Here is a 17,036-nt window from a genome sequence, read left to right as displayed (position 1 = left end):
TGAGTATGCGGCGGTTGCCATGACCCTCGATTCAAAATCTCGGGTCGGGGGCGTGACAGCAGGTCTGTGGAGATAGATCTGAAAGGATTCTAGGCTCTTCACAAGAAAAGTACATAAAAGATGTGCTAAAGGGATTCGGCATGGAAACTATATGAGGAGATTTCTACCCATTAAGCAAGGCATGTATCTCTCCAAGATGATGTGTCTAAACACATCTGAGGAGATTTAGCTCATAAGCTTGATCTCTTATGAAGCCTCATGAATGCCATGCAATATGCTTGACTTAATCTTGCTGTGAGTGTCCCAAGCAAAAATCAGTCAAATTCATGTGTATAATACTGGATAGCTATGAAGAATATCCTTAAGTACTTGAGAAGCACTAAAGATTTATTCTTGATTTATGGAGGATAATTTGAGTTGTAGAGTTTATGGGTACACATGCTCGGATCTTGAGTCTGGCACTGATGGTGGAGAGTCTACATCAGGATGTGTGCAATATGGGAATTGATAGATTGAAAGAGTTCCAAATAATCAATTATTGTAGGAAGCTGAGTTAGTCACCATTGCCAAAGGTGCTAAGTAAGATCTTCTGGTCCAAATATCTTTATTGCAAATTGATGTCATGAGATATCATCATAGTAACAATATTGACACCATAGTCCTTAGCTAATGAAGCCTTGGTCTCACCAAAATATCCAGCACATGGAAATGAGGACTTTAAATAATACGCGACTACCTCGACTTAAAAAATGTTAAGGTAAAGAGAGTAGACCCCATGGAAACATGGTGGATCTACCAATTAAGTAATTTGCTAGCTAAAGACTAAAGTCGATTTTGAGAAGATGAGATTTAGGTTTGTGATAGAATGACTTTAGGTCTAGTGGGAGATTATTAAATGTGTGACCTAGAAAGTTAATTATTGGCTAACACATATAATTTTTTAGGACATAAGTTTGTACTTGATTTATTAAAATTAAAATTATAGATAATTATTTTTATTCTAGAGTAATGTATCCTAGAATCATCCATGAAGTTAATGGTCAATGACACATATTCTCAAGAGTTGAGAATTTAAGATATATGTCATTATAGATTAATTCTTAAATACTTTCGATCAAAGATCATCACGGAGACGGTGATTGATTCGAGTAGACTGATGCATGGAACGCTTCTCTTTTGGGTAGATGGATCTTGAGTCTATAGTATGGGGACATTAGAGTGAAAGTGTAGGTGGTTATTAGAGAACAATAGTGATGAGCATGATCAAAAATAAAAAATCACATGGTTGCCTACTCACTCATCAGTGATTTCTCGATGCTGTAGTTGCGTAAGTGGTTCTTTGACCTACAGTGCCTCAGCTACTTATAGTAGGATTGCTGTAGTTTAATTACACATAAATATTATCCCTAGCCATATAGGTCTTTATAGTGGATATTGGCTATAGTAGATTCACCATAGGAGTAGAAGTACATTTATAAGGGATCTATCGGTCTTAGTAGTTGAGGAGTAGTTCTATGCGACCTAAGAGACTGAGTCCATAAGTTTGTGGCCACAGCAGCATGATTATAAAAAAAAAATTTCATGAGATTCACGATTGGACTCGAGTTAATTAAGTCTAGCATATGATGGATACTTAGGGTTTGACGAGATTCCATGACTCGCATCTTGTCGGGACTCTCGATAGAGAAACTTGATCATACGGTAACTACATATAGGGATTCATCCTTCTGTTCTACTGGGTTGCCATTACATACTATTAGGTATCATTGGTAGATTATGAGAACTCATTAGGATCATTTTCAGATCAACGATCCTTATTGGGGTGAGTTAGAATTATTTTAGTGCATCGAAAGAAGTTTCAATGATACTGTGATGGAGATCACGGTATGTCTCACTACCAGACAGAATAAAACCTAAGAGATCATGCATAAAAGGAGCTTGTCCTAATCAATAGCTTGGATCATGATCAAATTGTCAATTAGATTGATGGTTTAGATCAATTCATAAGAGTTACAAATTTTGAAACTGCAAATTAATAGCATAAAGGACTCAATTGCAAGTGTGTAATTATTTAATTTGACTTAATTGAATTATAGATCCAGTTCTAATTAATTTAAATCAGATTTAATTTAATTAAATTTGACTTAATTTAAGATTAATTAGATTTAATTATCCAAGTAGAACTTGCATTGCAATCCTGATTGGATCAGGATCGACAGCCTTTCGAATCTGATTCGAATTGAGCTCGAACTGGATTCAAATCGAATCAAATTTAAAAGCAGATCAAACCAGGTGCCTAAACCCAAAGTTACTAGGCTTCTCTCTCTTATTTCATGTCAGAAAAGGAGAGGGTGCGCATCCTTGCCCCTTATGCATGAAAAGAAAAAGGGGGCGCCAACTATTGGCCCCCCACCTTATCTAAGATCGAATTAAATTTTAATTTGAATTATATCAGATCCTTATCTGGAAGTAGGCATGGAATTAAGAAGATTTTTGTGCGACAAAAATCTGAGGAGGAGGGATGATGCGCGTGAATGAAAGAAAAAGAGATGCCAATAATTGGCGCCCCCTTTCTCTTGGTCTTTCTTTCTTTTTCTTAATCCATCTTTTCTATTTGAATTTGATTCAAACTAGGAAAAAGATCAAATCAGATTAGGAAGGGCATTGGACCAGATTTTTGTGTGACAAAAATAAAAGAAAATGAGATGAGGCATGCGCTGAATATAGGTGATCTTTTCTTGCCACATGCGCTCTCTTCTAACGCCAACCCTCCTTCCTTCTTCCCAAACATCTGTATGCCCACCTCTTCTCATCAGATCAGATCTAAGAGAGAGGGACAAATAAGAAAGAGAGAAGAAGAAGGATCTTCTTTTTCTTCTTGATGATCTCATTCAGATCCATCAGATCAGCGCGATGAGATCATGCTGCAGTCCTGTTCTTCAAGATGTTCAAGAAGAGGATCCAGATTCAAGTAAAAGGAGCGAGACCTACAATGTGCTAGCACTCCGGTGGCCTCGGCACTCCGATCAGGTCATCTCTATATGGATACCAGCAGAAGTTGGGCGTTTAATGTCAGAAACCCTGGGTATCTGCAAGATCGGATCCGAGGTTGACAATGGAAAGTGGTTAAGATAACCAACTTTCTTCCTTTGATTTTTATTTTTGAGATTTGATATACGTGACTTTATTTCATGCATAAGAACTAGATCTAGGTGTTTTATGCTTTAGATTAGATTTAAGATGTATTAGATTAAATAGTTTAATCTATGCTTCCGTTGAATTCTGATTTTTGAAAAATCTGTATGCAAGTATGTAAAACACCTAAGCAATTCTAACAAGTTGGTCATCATGAGAGTTCAGCTCCAGAAAGAAATGGTGAGATTCTTGAACGTCAAGTTTGGAGAGTTTTGGGGACCAACCGCTGGAAAATATAAGACTGGAAAAGCACCGTCAAGCATCTGCCTGCCTTGTCTGGGGCAGGTTTAGGACGGTAGCTTTCAATTTTTTCCTTTGGCTTCGTACATGGGACTAAATGAAGCAAAATTTGCTTTGGTAGCAGGAGGCGACAGGCCTGTTTCACCTCTTTTTCTTTCATTGTTCTTAATGGTAGACCCATACTTTAGGCAAAGACAGTTGATGGGAGCAGAGCGGTCCAATATTCCTCCGACTATTTGATGGTTTGAGGCAACCTTGACCAATTGATTGCATGTCGAAATTTCTTAAAGATACAATAAGATTTAGTACATGAAGTATGTGCATCTCCAGATCATGCATCTCCATGCATGGTGGGGCAGTTGATGTGTAGGAACCTTGCGGACATGCAACTCTAAATCATGCATCTCTGTGAGTGACCATATCGCCAAAGCTGCATCAGACCATTTGATACTGCGATGAGCACCGAACCTAATCTACTCCAGTCAATTGACTTGGGCTAATTGGACATCTGCAATTTACTTATATTGCGGGGGGATTTAGTCCCACATCAGTTGTGACCATACCAGCCTCACAGTTAGCAAATTATGATAGAAATGTGAAGTTGATACTAAGTGATGGACAGCTTTTGTTTATACTTCTATTTTGTCAAAGTAGGAGCATGCGCATGCCACATGATAGACACTGGAATTTAGCGCTCTTTAGATTGTGATGTGATGCAGCAAGCAGGTGGTGATGTTGAGACAACCATTCGCATTTTCCTCTAGTAAGACAAATCCATGCCATGTTTGGATTGAAACCTGTCAAGCCAAGCCACCCAAGTTTCAGATTAATCTTGCAGCAGTGTATATGTACAAGCAACCCATTCTATCTGTCCCCTGTTCTCTTTCTTCATATTCTACCAGACTAGTTTGCTTGCGTCTTCGTCAAGTTCTATGAAGCTTGTGGAAGTGGCAGGCAATGCTATACTAACTCCCCCAAGAAAGTCAGGTTAAAGATGAGACAGTTGTGGTTCTATTTGATTTGATTGTCAAAGTGGTCCCAAAGGCGCGAGGAAAAGGGAAAAAGAAATTAGATGATGACACCATGACTCTTAAAGGAGTGAGTGAGCAAGCAATCGTGCTGACCAAGGTGTTTTTAGTCAACAACTAACCAGGTCAAATGCATATGTTAGAAATTAGAATTCTTATTTTTCTCCATTTTTTTCTTTTTCCCCGTTTTGCTTGTGGGGCATTTCGCTATCGTCTTTCTGTATATCATGCTCTGGCAACCTACATTCCACATTCACTCGTTAATATTTTTCTTGACTTCTACAATAATTTAAGATTTTGTAATATTTCCAAGACCACCATGGTAAACCGATCTTTATCACCTACAAGTTATTGACAAGAATAACTAGTGGCAAAAATTGTTGTCAGATTCTCTTCTATCCAAGTGAAAAATCAATATGCAATCTTTGCTCGGAAAACTAAGAGCTTGCTGATATCCAGTTGGAGCAATGGATGGTGACAAGAATCCTCCACGATGCATCGTTTATATCATAGAGTACCGTGCAACACTCAATAGCTGTCATCAAAATATGGGTGATCATAAATTAAAGCATACCATATATGATATATTGGATCATTGTGTTTGATGACCATCCATCTCCCGATAACAGTCATCGAGTAATGTCGCCCAACATAGAGTACAAACCATGCACCTACAGTAGATCTGTGATCAATGGATGGAGTGTCGGCATAAACCTTTAAAAGATTTGTTCAATAAACCCATTTGTAATCTTATGTAAGTTGGTCATCATGAGAGTTCAGTTCCAGGAAGAAATGGTGGAAAAGCACCGTCAAGCAAGATTTAGTACATGAAGTATGTGCCTCTCCAGATCATGCATCTTCATGCAGCTCCATGCATGGTGGGGCAGTTGATGTGTAGGAAACTTGCGGACATGCAACTCTAAATCATGCATCTCTGTAAGTGACCATATCGCCAAAGCTGCATCAGACCATTTGATACTGCGATGAGCATCGAACCCAATCTACTCCTGTCAATTGACATGGGCTAACTGGACATCCGCAATTTACTTAAATTACCCAATCCTAGATCATAAGAACATATGTAAACTGAGAGTTGCACCTCATTTCTACCAGACTATTGACCCGACATTTATTATTGAGTTGTAGTTCATTGAGGTGTATGTTGATGGATCATGGAAGAGAAATTACATACATCTTAGCTTATGGAGTCACAAAGTACCTGGCAATAACATTATAGTCTCTTCCGAAGCACTTTCTTTGTAATATCCTAATTAAATGGTACATCATTGAGGTATTACACTGTTACTTGAGATAAGCATCGTCAAGCATTTCATGTGACGGTGGGGATTCTAGCTGGTAACTTTGTCTTCAGTTCGCCACCTCAAGACCCGACAATCTTGGACTTGGATTTGCTTTTAGTGCCCGGTGGCAGAGCTACATCACCTTCAAAATTTCTTGTTCTGTTTGGTAGTACGTCTTAGGAATCCATTCACGCGCTCTAATGGCCGGCACTAATCATGCAATTTTAGAAGAAAGAAATTGTCAAAACTCCGATTTCTTTACGTGGTAGAGAGTGGTCAAGTCCAGCTTGCTGGTAGCCTTGACTCCTTGTTAAGCTTCGTGGATTCACACGCCAACAATGGCCCGGCCTGGCTTTTCTTTACACTGTACGTGACAAACAATGCCAACTTTCTAATATTTTTTATTATTTTTAAAGGATATGTAGGTGTGTGCAGTTGTGTGATTCAATTTAGAGGATGTTTGGTTGGAGAAACTATTATTTATGATATTTTTTGTGGGACTCAAGACCCCACATACGGGGTCAAAGAACAGCTGGAAAGGATGAAGACGTTAATGGAGTTTTAGGCTCCAGCTGGACGGTTAGCTCCATTATTGCTAAATTTTGTTTGACTTGACTCGAGTAGCTGTGAATTTTGACCTGGCTGCAGGGGTTCAGGGTCCTGGTCTCGATCAGCTTATCCGCTTAGCTGGAGCATGATGTGCCTTGGCATCAGGAATTGATCAACACATACTAGACATGTATTTTACGTTCGATTCAAAATAAAAAACAAAAACTTAATATACCAATATGGTAATACTTGACTTCAAGAGCACTAGTCTTTGAGTAATCTAGATCCAAGAAGTAGCTCATGCGACGACGTTACTACACTTAAAAATTTTGTTCCGAGTAATGGATGCGCTCATTGTTTAACATCACGACACATCGAGGTCTACCATTGCATACGAACATGTTCTTATGTGATGATTATAATATACATTGATTTTTTTTTCCTCCAGATTTGGGAAAGTAATTTGATAGGGAACGTATATGAATTTGATGTCAAATGATTTGGCCCTGGTAAAAACCTTCGACACTGGCTGACGTGTGGGCTGACATAAGTGAATGGAACGTCTAGGTTAAGACCTGAGACTCTCGGGCTTGTTGGCAAATACAACCTCGCTTGGAGCCGAGGCCATGGTCTCTGGTGAAAGGTTCAAACGAACCAGACTTCTTGACAGCTGCCCAATAATTTTCATATTAGCTCCTCTCACAGTAATCCGAATTCGCTTTTTGACCGTTTGATTCACGAAAATATTCCCTTAATTTGCTAGCTTTCGGTTGCATCTCAAGCGCCTTGCGTCCGGAAGCATCTCATCATTAATTCTGACGACATCAAAGAAAAGTAAAACCTCCGTAGTTTTGACGTATGGAGTGAGGAAATACAACGTACTGTCGTAGGTGTCATGGTTTTCTCTTCAACAAAATTTAGCTTATATTTTCTTGACCTTGACCTTTCAAAAGATTCTCTTACCTCCCCATCCTTGCACCCCAAGGAACCCATTCCTTGGGGGCCAACTGACCCACTCCTAGTTCCTTCTATAAATATACCATCTCTCCAGGCACCTCACCCATCAGTCTTCTCACCACTGCCGCAAAGACTATCCCCACATCCTCCTAATCTTCTGAAAGATTTGCATTGCTTTCCATTAGTCATTCTGTCGGCGATGGAGCATCAGGTCTCCGATCTTCACAAGAAGGGGAGGCCGCTGCCGAAGCGAGGCCAGATCAAAGCGAGAATATTTGGAAGCTTGGTCCGAGCGGTCATCCCCAAAGGCTCGAAGAAAAAGGACAAGTCCCGGGAAGAAGGCTTCTCCCCATCGACTCTATCGCCGAGCGGCTACACCTCAGAGGCCAGCTCTGAGTGTTGATCAGTATATAACTCGGCAAGTAGCGTCCCGAAGCCGGATATTTCTTACTCGGCGTAGCTCTTGTACAGAACTAGAGGTTCCTTTAACCTGGAGAACAGCGAGTCAGGGGAAAGATAGCAGAGCTGCCTCAGAAAATTTTTTTTAAAATTTCTTTTCACTGTGTGATCACTGGGAATGTTAATCGTTGAGCTCGGCTTGCTAGTTTTAGGTGGGGAATTTATGGTCGTTTGCTTTCATATGTAACTCTGGTGGTGTCTGCCGGCCCCTTTTGTTACTTCACTTCTCGTAGAGGAACAGAGGTGGCCGGAGCAGGGTGTTATTGCTGTATTGGTAGAAATTCTCTCCTCCACCCCTAGGAGTCTTGTGAACTTTTTGGTGTAAATAAGATTTTGTCTGAGATTATCCGATCAATGGATTAAATGCTAGTTTTGTTAACTGTTGAGTTGCTGCTAAAATCTATTGGATGATGACAGACCCATCTCCATTCCATTGGATGTATTGAATGTTCCAAAAGAGCCATGGAAAGTTAAACTTGCGGTAATGTATGAAATGTGCGGCGGCTTGCCACCGTTCTTATCAGAAAATCTAAATTGCAGTTGCCAAACAGAGTGGTGCAAAAAGGAGCATGGACTTGTGAAGATTAAGGTTTACATGTTATTCACTTGGTAATTTGGAATGGATGGGTCCTGTTTTTTGCTGGGGATACGTCTTGGAATCAACCATAGCTGGCATGGCAGACTCATTAGTAAGAACTTGCTACGAAACCTCTGACTAACCAATCAAAGCTCATCATATTGTTGACACCAAAATTATGCAGAAAACTTTTTAAATTTCAAATTCTCTCTTAAATTGATTTAGCTCTCAACCACCATCGGACGGTTTCTATAATCGTATGACAAACGAGCGAGGTGTGCAGACAAAATGCCCGTGCATGATCTTCGGGACATGCAATCGGATATCAAAGATGGCCGATCGGTGCCTCTAATTTCTTCGACGATGAGTGCCAACCCTCCCCTGTATAAACAAACTCTAGGAGATCCTTCGGATAAATGTTTGTTAATGTAGTTTGAATTTTGGATATTTTCATAGGCCCGAATTATGACTCGATCCGAAGTGCCCGCATTGCGATCCGAATGGAATATTTTGTAAGGTCTGGAAAGTCTGTGATGGTAGCGGAGGGCATGGGCCGATACGGTATGGACCAGTATAAATATTATATTTTCTGTCAATCTCGATAGTTTTTGTGAGAAGTGTGGGAAATCAGACTGAGACTAGGATTTAGAGAGTTATGAATGATTGTATCTTTCTTTTTATTATAATGAAATTTTTTCTTGTATCTTATCCGTAGAAGTAGGCTTTACAGCTGAACCACATAAATCCTACGTCTATTTTTCTTCTCTTTTCTATTCTGTGTAATTGTGCGAATCTGTGTGTGTCCTATTTTGTGCCTGTTATAATAATATTCCTAAGCCTCTTTATGCCATCATGCTGTTACTCTATTTTTCTCATAACATCTCCTCATTTTTCTGAGAGTTAGACTGATTTGGATATTGGAGGATTTCGTCAAACATTTTCTAGTAAGAGAGCTTTCCTATCTTACTGTTCCAGATCAGATCCCGCATTGAAATGAAAGTTTTAAGCAAGATCTCGGTCGTTCAACACTATCTCGAGAGCAACATACATCAAAGCCATCACCATTAGAGTGCATCAACCATGGAACCATCATCATGGAGATGAGTAAAAGAAAGAGACGTTCATAGAGTTTTAGGCTCCAAGATGGTTAAATTCTTGTGTGTTTTTGTTTGACAAGGTTTCAAATTTTCCAAGATTGACTTATGGAGCTCTAAATTTTGACATGGCTACAAGAGTTTAGGATCCCGGGCTCTCGGACCAATCAGTATATTGACTTGGAGCATAAAATGCCTTGGCATTAGGAATTGGTCAACACATACTAGTCATGTATTTTACATTCAATTCGAAATAAAAAACAACATAATTTACCAATAGAGTAATACTTTGAGTTCATCTGCACTCGATTTGTCACCTCCTTGTTGTGTTCTTTTTAGCCAAGCTGTGGTTGTTCAGGTTATGCAATGTCTTAGAATCTAGTTGATTTATATAAAGACATGAAAATAGCACTAGACTCTGACCAACCTACATCCAAAAAGTTGATGACTAGCTCATGCAACGATGTTACACTTAAAATGTTGTTCCATGGAATAGAAGCACTCATTATTTAACATCACAACACACGAAGGTCTAGTATTGCGTATGAACATGTTCTTATGTAACATGAACATGTTCTTATGTAACATGGAATGGAATTAGGACGACAAGAAGTCTGATTGGAATCAGGGTGAGGAACTCAAAGCCAGGTTACCAGGACCTAATCCTAATGAATTTATCAAATAATTAATACATCAATCAAACGTCATAATGCAGTTTAAAGGAAGAATAAAACATGGATATTTCTACCCACGTAATTTGATAGGGAACGTATATGAATTTGATGTAGAATGACTTGGCCCCGGTGAAACTTCAGCGCTGGCTGACGTGGGGGCTGACACAAGTTAATAGAACGTCTAGATGAAGACCAGAGAGTCTCGAGCTCGTCGGCATACTCAACCTCGCTTGGAGCCGGCGCCATGACTGTTGGTCTCTGGTGAAAGGTTCAAACGAACCAGACGTCTTGACTGCTGCCCAATAATTTTCATATCAGCTACTCTCACTGCCGTCTGATTCACGAAATAATTCCGTCTCGAGCATCCGAGGTCAGGACTTATCTCATCATAACTCACAACACCAAATAAAAATAAGACCTCCGTGGTTTTGACGCATAGAGTGAGGAAAGATAACATATTTTAATTGGTGTAATGGTTCTCTCCAACAAAATTAAGCCAATGCCCAAACTTTTTGGTGTCCTATGACCTTTCAAAAGATTCCCTTTCCTTCCCGTCCTTGAATGAACTGGGGAAATCCTTGCACCGCAAGAAACCCATTCCTTGGGAGCCAACCGCCTCAGTCCCAGCTCTATAAATAAATCAACTCTCCAACCATCTCACCGTCACTTTTCTCACCACTGCCGTAAAGACTATCTCCTCCACCTCCTCTTAATCTTCTGAAAGATTTGCGTTGCTTTCTATCTGTAACTCTGTCTGCAATGGAGCATCAGTTCTCTGATCTTCACAAGAAGGGGAGGCCACCACCGAAGCGAGGCCAGATCAAAGCGAGGATATTTGGAAACTTGGTCCGAGCGGTCATCCCCAAAGGCAAAGGCCCGAAGAAAGGAGAGAAGTCCCGGGAAGAGGGCTTCGCCCCATCGACTCCATCGCCGAGCGGCTACACCTCAGAAGCCGGATCTGAGTGTTGATCAGTATATAACTCGGCAAGTAGCGTCCCGGAGGCGGCTATTTCTTGTTCGGCATAGCTCTTGTACAGAACTTGAGGCTTCTTTGCCCTGGAGAAGAGAGAATCAGGGGAAAGATAGCAGAGCTGCATCAGAATTTTTCTTCCTTTTTTTTTTCAAAAAAAAAAACTTTCTCGCTGTGTTGATCGCTTGGAAAGTTAATCTTGTGCTTGGCTTGCCAGTTTTGGATGAAGAATTTATAGTCGTTTGCTTTTATATGTAAATCTAGTGGTGTCTGCCGGCCCCTTTTGTTGCTTCACTTCTTATTGAAGAACAAAGGTGGAGCAGGGTATTGCTGTATGGGTGGAAATCCTTTACCCCGAGAACTCTTGTAAATTTTTTTGGTGTAAATAAGATTTTGACTGAGATTATCTGATCGGTATTAGATGATAGTTTGTTAGTGTTTGAGTTGTTGCTAAAATCTATTGGATGACAGACCCATCTCCATTCCATTGGATATATTGAATGGTACAAAGAGGCCATGGAAAATTCAAATTGCAGAGATCTATGAAACGTGAGGGGGCTTGCCACCGTTTTGCCCAGAAAATTAAAATTGCAGTTTCCAAACATACTGATGCCAAAAAGGAGCATGGACTTGTGAATTAAGGTTTACTTCTTATGCACTTGGTAATTTGGAATGGATGGGTCCTGTGTTTGGATGGTGCGCGAGGAGGGAAACGTGCATTCTCAATCATCTATGCTGTCTTTGTGACAATTTCATCAAACAGATAACGCACCTCCATTTGTTGTGGCTCGAAAAACTCATACGAAGCAAAAAGGGATAGGAATGCAAAACTGATGCAAGAAATAGCTTGAGATATCTGAAATCTGTGTGGAATAGCTGGTTATCTGTAAGTAATCTATGTAGATAACCCAAGTCCTTTGAGAAACCTGGATGAGGTTTCCTAAGCTTGAAAAGATGGCCTATGCTGTTGTCACTACTTCCAGGCTTGCTCTACCGCCGTGCTAACCGACCCACTGGTAAGGTAAGTTCTGCAGAAATTGGATGTATCGGAAAGACTAATTAGTCAAGTCGGCAGTTGAGCTCGACTAATTCGGCATCCAGTACAAACCCCAACTAGCCATCGAGGCCTAAGCATCGGTGGACTTCCTCATGGGAGTGCACAATTTCAAAAGATGCGGAGGTTAGTGTAGGGCCAAAGGAAGACAAGTAGGAAGATTCCTGGACACTCCATGTTATGGAGTTTTACTTCAATGATGTGTGTTTTGATTGTTCATGGAAGAGCCATTGTATCCATCCAAGCGTAAGTAGAGTCACAGGTACCTGGAAATAACATCATAACCTCTTCTGAAGCACCTTCTTTAAATATGCTAATTAAATGGCACATCGTAAAGGTATCACGTTGTTACTTGAGATAAGCACCTTCCAGCCTTTCATGTGACAGTTCGGGGATTCTAGTCTAGGCTAGCTGGTAACTTTGTCTTCAGTTTGCCATCACAAGAGACAATATTTTTTTACTTGGATTTACTTTTGGTACCTGGTAGCTGAGCTACATCACCTTCAAAATTTCTGGTTCTGTTTGGTAGTTTATCTTGAAAATACATGCACACGATCTGATGGGGGCAATAACCATGCAATTTTAGAAGGAAAAAATATTGTCAAAACTCCGATTTGCTTGTGGTAGAGGGTGGTTTAAGTCCAGCTTGCTGGCAGCTTTGACTCCTTTTTAAGCTTCGTGATTTCAAATGCCAACAATGGTCAAGCCAGGCTTTTCTTTAAAGTACCGTGGGAGACAGACTATGCTTTTAGAGTGCTAAAAAATATTATATTTGGCTCTGTTTGGTTAAACTTTTAGAGTGCCAAAAAGCACTTTAAAGTGATACAATGGTGTTTGGTAAAAATATTGAAAAGCTATATTAGCTTTATCAGAAGGCTGAAAAGATCTATTTAGAGAAAGATATATTTTAAAAAATTTTTAAAAATACTTTCTGATTAATATTAAAAAATTATTTTACTTTTCTCAAAATATTTTATCAATATGATTACTAAACAACAAATAATTTTTTATAAAAATTTTATTTTTAAAAATTTTACTTCTCAAAAATTTTATTTTCAAAAGCTTTAAAAATTTTATTGCTAATAGCAATTTTAAACAGAGCACTTTTCTTATATTATCTATTATTTTTAAGGATGTGTATGTGTTTGGACGTATGCGATCCAAGTTAACGGTATTTGGTTGGAGAATGATTATTTATGAAATTTTTTAAGGAGACGGAAGAAAAACCTTGCAAATGGAGACAATAAATAAGTGAAAAGAAAAGAGACATTCATGGAGCTTATGCTCCAAGATGGTTGCTAAATTTTGTTTAACAAGGGTTCATATTTTCTAAGATTGACTTGAGTAGCTCTTAATTTTGTTCTGTAGTAGTTCAGGGTCCTAGGTCTTAGACCAATCAATATATCCGCTTACCTGGACTATGATATACCTTGGCATCAGGAATTAATCAACACATACTAGTCATCTATTTTACAATCAATTCGCAATAAAAAACAAAAACTTAATCTACCAATATGGTAATACTTGAGTCAACTGCACTAGATTTGGCACTGTTGGTGCAAAAATCCGCCTGCGTCGGAGAAGCTAGAGTCGAAGGAGTCGCGGTCGCCGTCGGGACCTGCAAAAGAAGTCTAAACCGGAGTTGGGGTTGCTCTGACAAGATCCTCCGACGCTCAAGTCAGTTCTCTGCCTCAACAAGAATGGAGTGCTCGAACGGAAATTTTAGCAGAGTTTTGAGATAGAAATTAGAGCTTAGAGAATAACGTATCTGAGGTCCCCTTTTATAGGCGGAGGGTGCAACAGACTGATAGCGACGTTTGTAACCGTCTGGCAGTGGGCCGCTCGGGGCCAGGAGGAGTTTGTTATGAAAAGTAGTGGAGTGAAATCGTGGCCATCACCGTGGCCTGCCACGCGGAGCCTGTCATGGGGAGTGGAGCGGCGTCCGTTGTCGCGACTTGCCAGAGAGTGGAGGAACCACGCGAAATTCGTTGCAGAAAGTGGAGCAGAGTCGTGGCCATTACTGTGGCCTGCTAGGGAGTGGTGGAGCCACGCGGTATCCGTCGCAGGAAGTGGAGCATAGTTGTGGCCATTACTGTGGCCTGTCAGGGAGTCCAAGCCTGTCGATCGAAGCTCGGTTGAAGCATCTGACGGAGAAAGGTAGCTATCCATCTGAGAGGAGCTCGGATGTTGTTGGCGAGCCTTCTATCGTTGAGTGCTGTTGGGCGTTAATACTATAGGCGAGGGCCATCCACTGTAGGAGCTCAATCAGAGGCTTTCCATAGATGAAGTTCGGTTTCATGCAGAATTCGACAAAGGGTCGACCGACAGCGGATGTCGGAAAGCGCTGGAGAGGTTCATCCACTGGAGGGGTCCAGCTGCTGGAATCTGTGTGCCGTAGGAGTTCGTCTGGAGTCTATCCACTACAGAAGTTCGGTCGGAGTCCGATCTCCGTAGAAACCCGGATGGGGATCATGTGTCGAGGAAACTCGATCGAGGCCTGCCTGCAATGGAGATCCGGAAAGAATGCGTCCACAATGGGAGCTCGGGTGAAGGCTTACAGTGGAAATCCGGCACGGACCACTCGTAGTAGAAATTTGAAGTAGACCGCTTGTAGCAGAAGCTCAGGGTAGATCGCTTGAGGTAGAAGTTCGGAGTCCGACCTTTGTAGGAGTTCAGATAAGATCCACCTGCAACAGGAGTTTTGGGCAAAAATTTGGCTCCCGTAGGAGTCCGGATGAAGACTACCTGCGGCCGGAGTCGGGGACGAAGTCCGGCTCCCGTAGGAGTCCGGATGAAGTCTTCCTATAGTTGGAGTCGGGGACGAAGTCCGACTCCCGTAGGAGTCCGGATGAAGTCTTCCTGCAGTCGGAGTCGGGGACGAAGTCCGACTTCCGTAGGAGTTCGGACGAAGTCTTCCTGCAGTCGGAGTCGGGGACGAAGTCCGGCTCCCGTAGGAGTCCGGACGAAGTCTTCCTGCAGTCGGAGTCGGGGACGAAGTCCGGCTCCCGTAGGAGTCCGGATGAAGTCTTCCTGCGGCCAGAGTCGGGGACGAAGTCTGGCTCCCGTAGGAGTCTGGATGAAGTCTTCCTGCGGTCGGAGTCGGGAACGAAGTCTGGCTCCCGTAGGAGTCCGGATGAAGTCTTCCTGCAGTTGGAGTCGGAAACGAAGTCCGACTCCCGTAGGAGCCCGGATGAAGTCTTCCTGCAGTCGGAGTCGGGGATGAAGTCCGGCTCCCATAGGAGTCCGGATGAAGTCTTCCTGCAGTCGGAGTCGGAGACGAAGGCCGGCTCCCATAGGAGTCCGGATGAAGTCTTCCTGCGATCGGAGTCGGGAACGAAGTCTGGCTCCCGTAGGAGTCCAGATGAAGTCTTTCTGCAGTTGGAGTTGGGGATGAAGTCCGGCTCCCGTAGGAGCCCGGACGAAGTCTTCCTACAGTTAGAGTCAGGGACGAAGTCTGGCTCCCGTAGGAGCCCGGATGAAGTCTTCCTGCAATCGAAGTCGGGGACGAAGTCCGGCTCCCGTAGGAGTCCGGATGAAGTCTTCCTGCAGTCGGAGTCGGGGATGAAGTCTGGCTCCCGTAGGAGTCCGAACAAAATCTAGAAGGTGGTCGATCATCGTGAAAACTTGGGTAGAGTCCGTCCATCGTGAAGAATCCGGTCGACGCTGGTGGGGGTTTATCCGTCGGCAGAACTTGAGAATGTTGCGGAGGCTCGGCCGCCGGAGAGGTTCGAAAAGATGTCGCCGAAGGTCGGAAGTCGGTAGAATCCCTGGAGGGTCACTCCTGTCACGAACTTCGGCTGGAGGGTATTTTATACCCAACACCAGTCCCCCTACTTTCTAGTTCGAGTTTCGAATGAAGGAAGTACAGAGAAATTTTCACAGCCGAAGTTATCCCCTTGAATCCTATGCACGATCGCCCTCAGATATTCTGGCATTTAATGCGCGCATGCTGGAGTCTTTTCATATCGGGGCGATCCGAAGGGACCTTTCGAAATTTCTGCTGGAGCGTTGGCCCAGGTACGATGCAGTAATGGCTTTATCAGCTGTCAGCCACTTTTAGCCGCCTGCTGTGGCGAGTGGGACACGTGGCGAGCGTGGGTCGGCCTGGGGAGATCCACGATCATTATAACGTCGGATCCCAGGGTCTATTTAAATCCGCCTTTAGGAGTCTCATTTCGTCTGAAAGTTCTGTCGGTGTCTGCCTTCTCTCCGAGAGCTCTGACCCTACTTGGCGTCCACCTTGACCCTAAGCGTTCTTTGAGTCATCCCTGTCCTCGCACCTCTGCATCCTTCTAAGCGACTTAGGTTAGTCCCGAAACTTTCGTTTCTCTTCTTCCCATCTAGGTGCCCTTTCTCCTCCATTTTTCTTCCGTCGCATTTTCCTGGTTTGGTCCCCCACGAACCTTTCGCCTCTTATTTCGCCTGATTTCTCCGAGATTTTTAGGATCCTTGTTTGAAATGTCTTCTGGCACCTTCGTCTCTAGTGGTTTCAGGAGTTCGTCCGCCTCAGCCCCCCAGAACCCTCATACTGTAGACGAACCCTCATCTAGGGCTGGACCTCGTTCGATTTTTGCACCGAGCGACATTCCTTGTTCTCTGACTCCGGATGAACTTTTACTGATAAGGGTTCAGTATGAAGTTCCTCCATAGTACGATCTGAAGCTTCCTGATCCCGCCGACCGGGCTAGCACCCCATCACCTGGCCGTTTCTACCTGTACCAGGAGGCCTTCCGTGCTGGGCTCCGTCTTCCGCTTCCGCCCTTCGTCGTCGCTCTTTTCCATTTTTTAGACATTTCTTTAGCTTCAGTCGCGCTGAATTCCTTTAGGTTTCTGATAGGTTTCCTCTCCCTTTGTCACGTAGTCGAAGTTCAGCCATCTCTTTCTTTGTTTAGGTATTTTTACACCTTCAAACGCCATCCCTCGGTAAAGGACTGGTGG

This window comes from Elaeis guineensis, chromosome 14, assembly GCF_000442705.2.
Source record: "Elaeis guineensis isolate ETL-2024a chromosome 14, EG11, whole genome shotgun sequence".
Classification (NCBI taxonomy): Eukaryota; Viridiplantae; Streptophyta; class Magnoliopsida; order Arecales; family Arecaceae; genus Elaeis; species Elaeis guineensis.
This window is presented reverse-complemented; position numbering follows the sequence as displayed.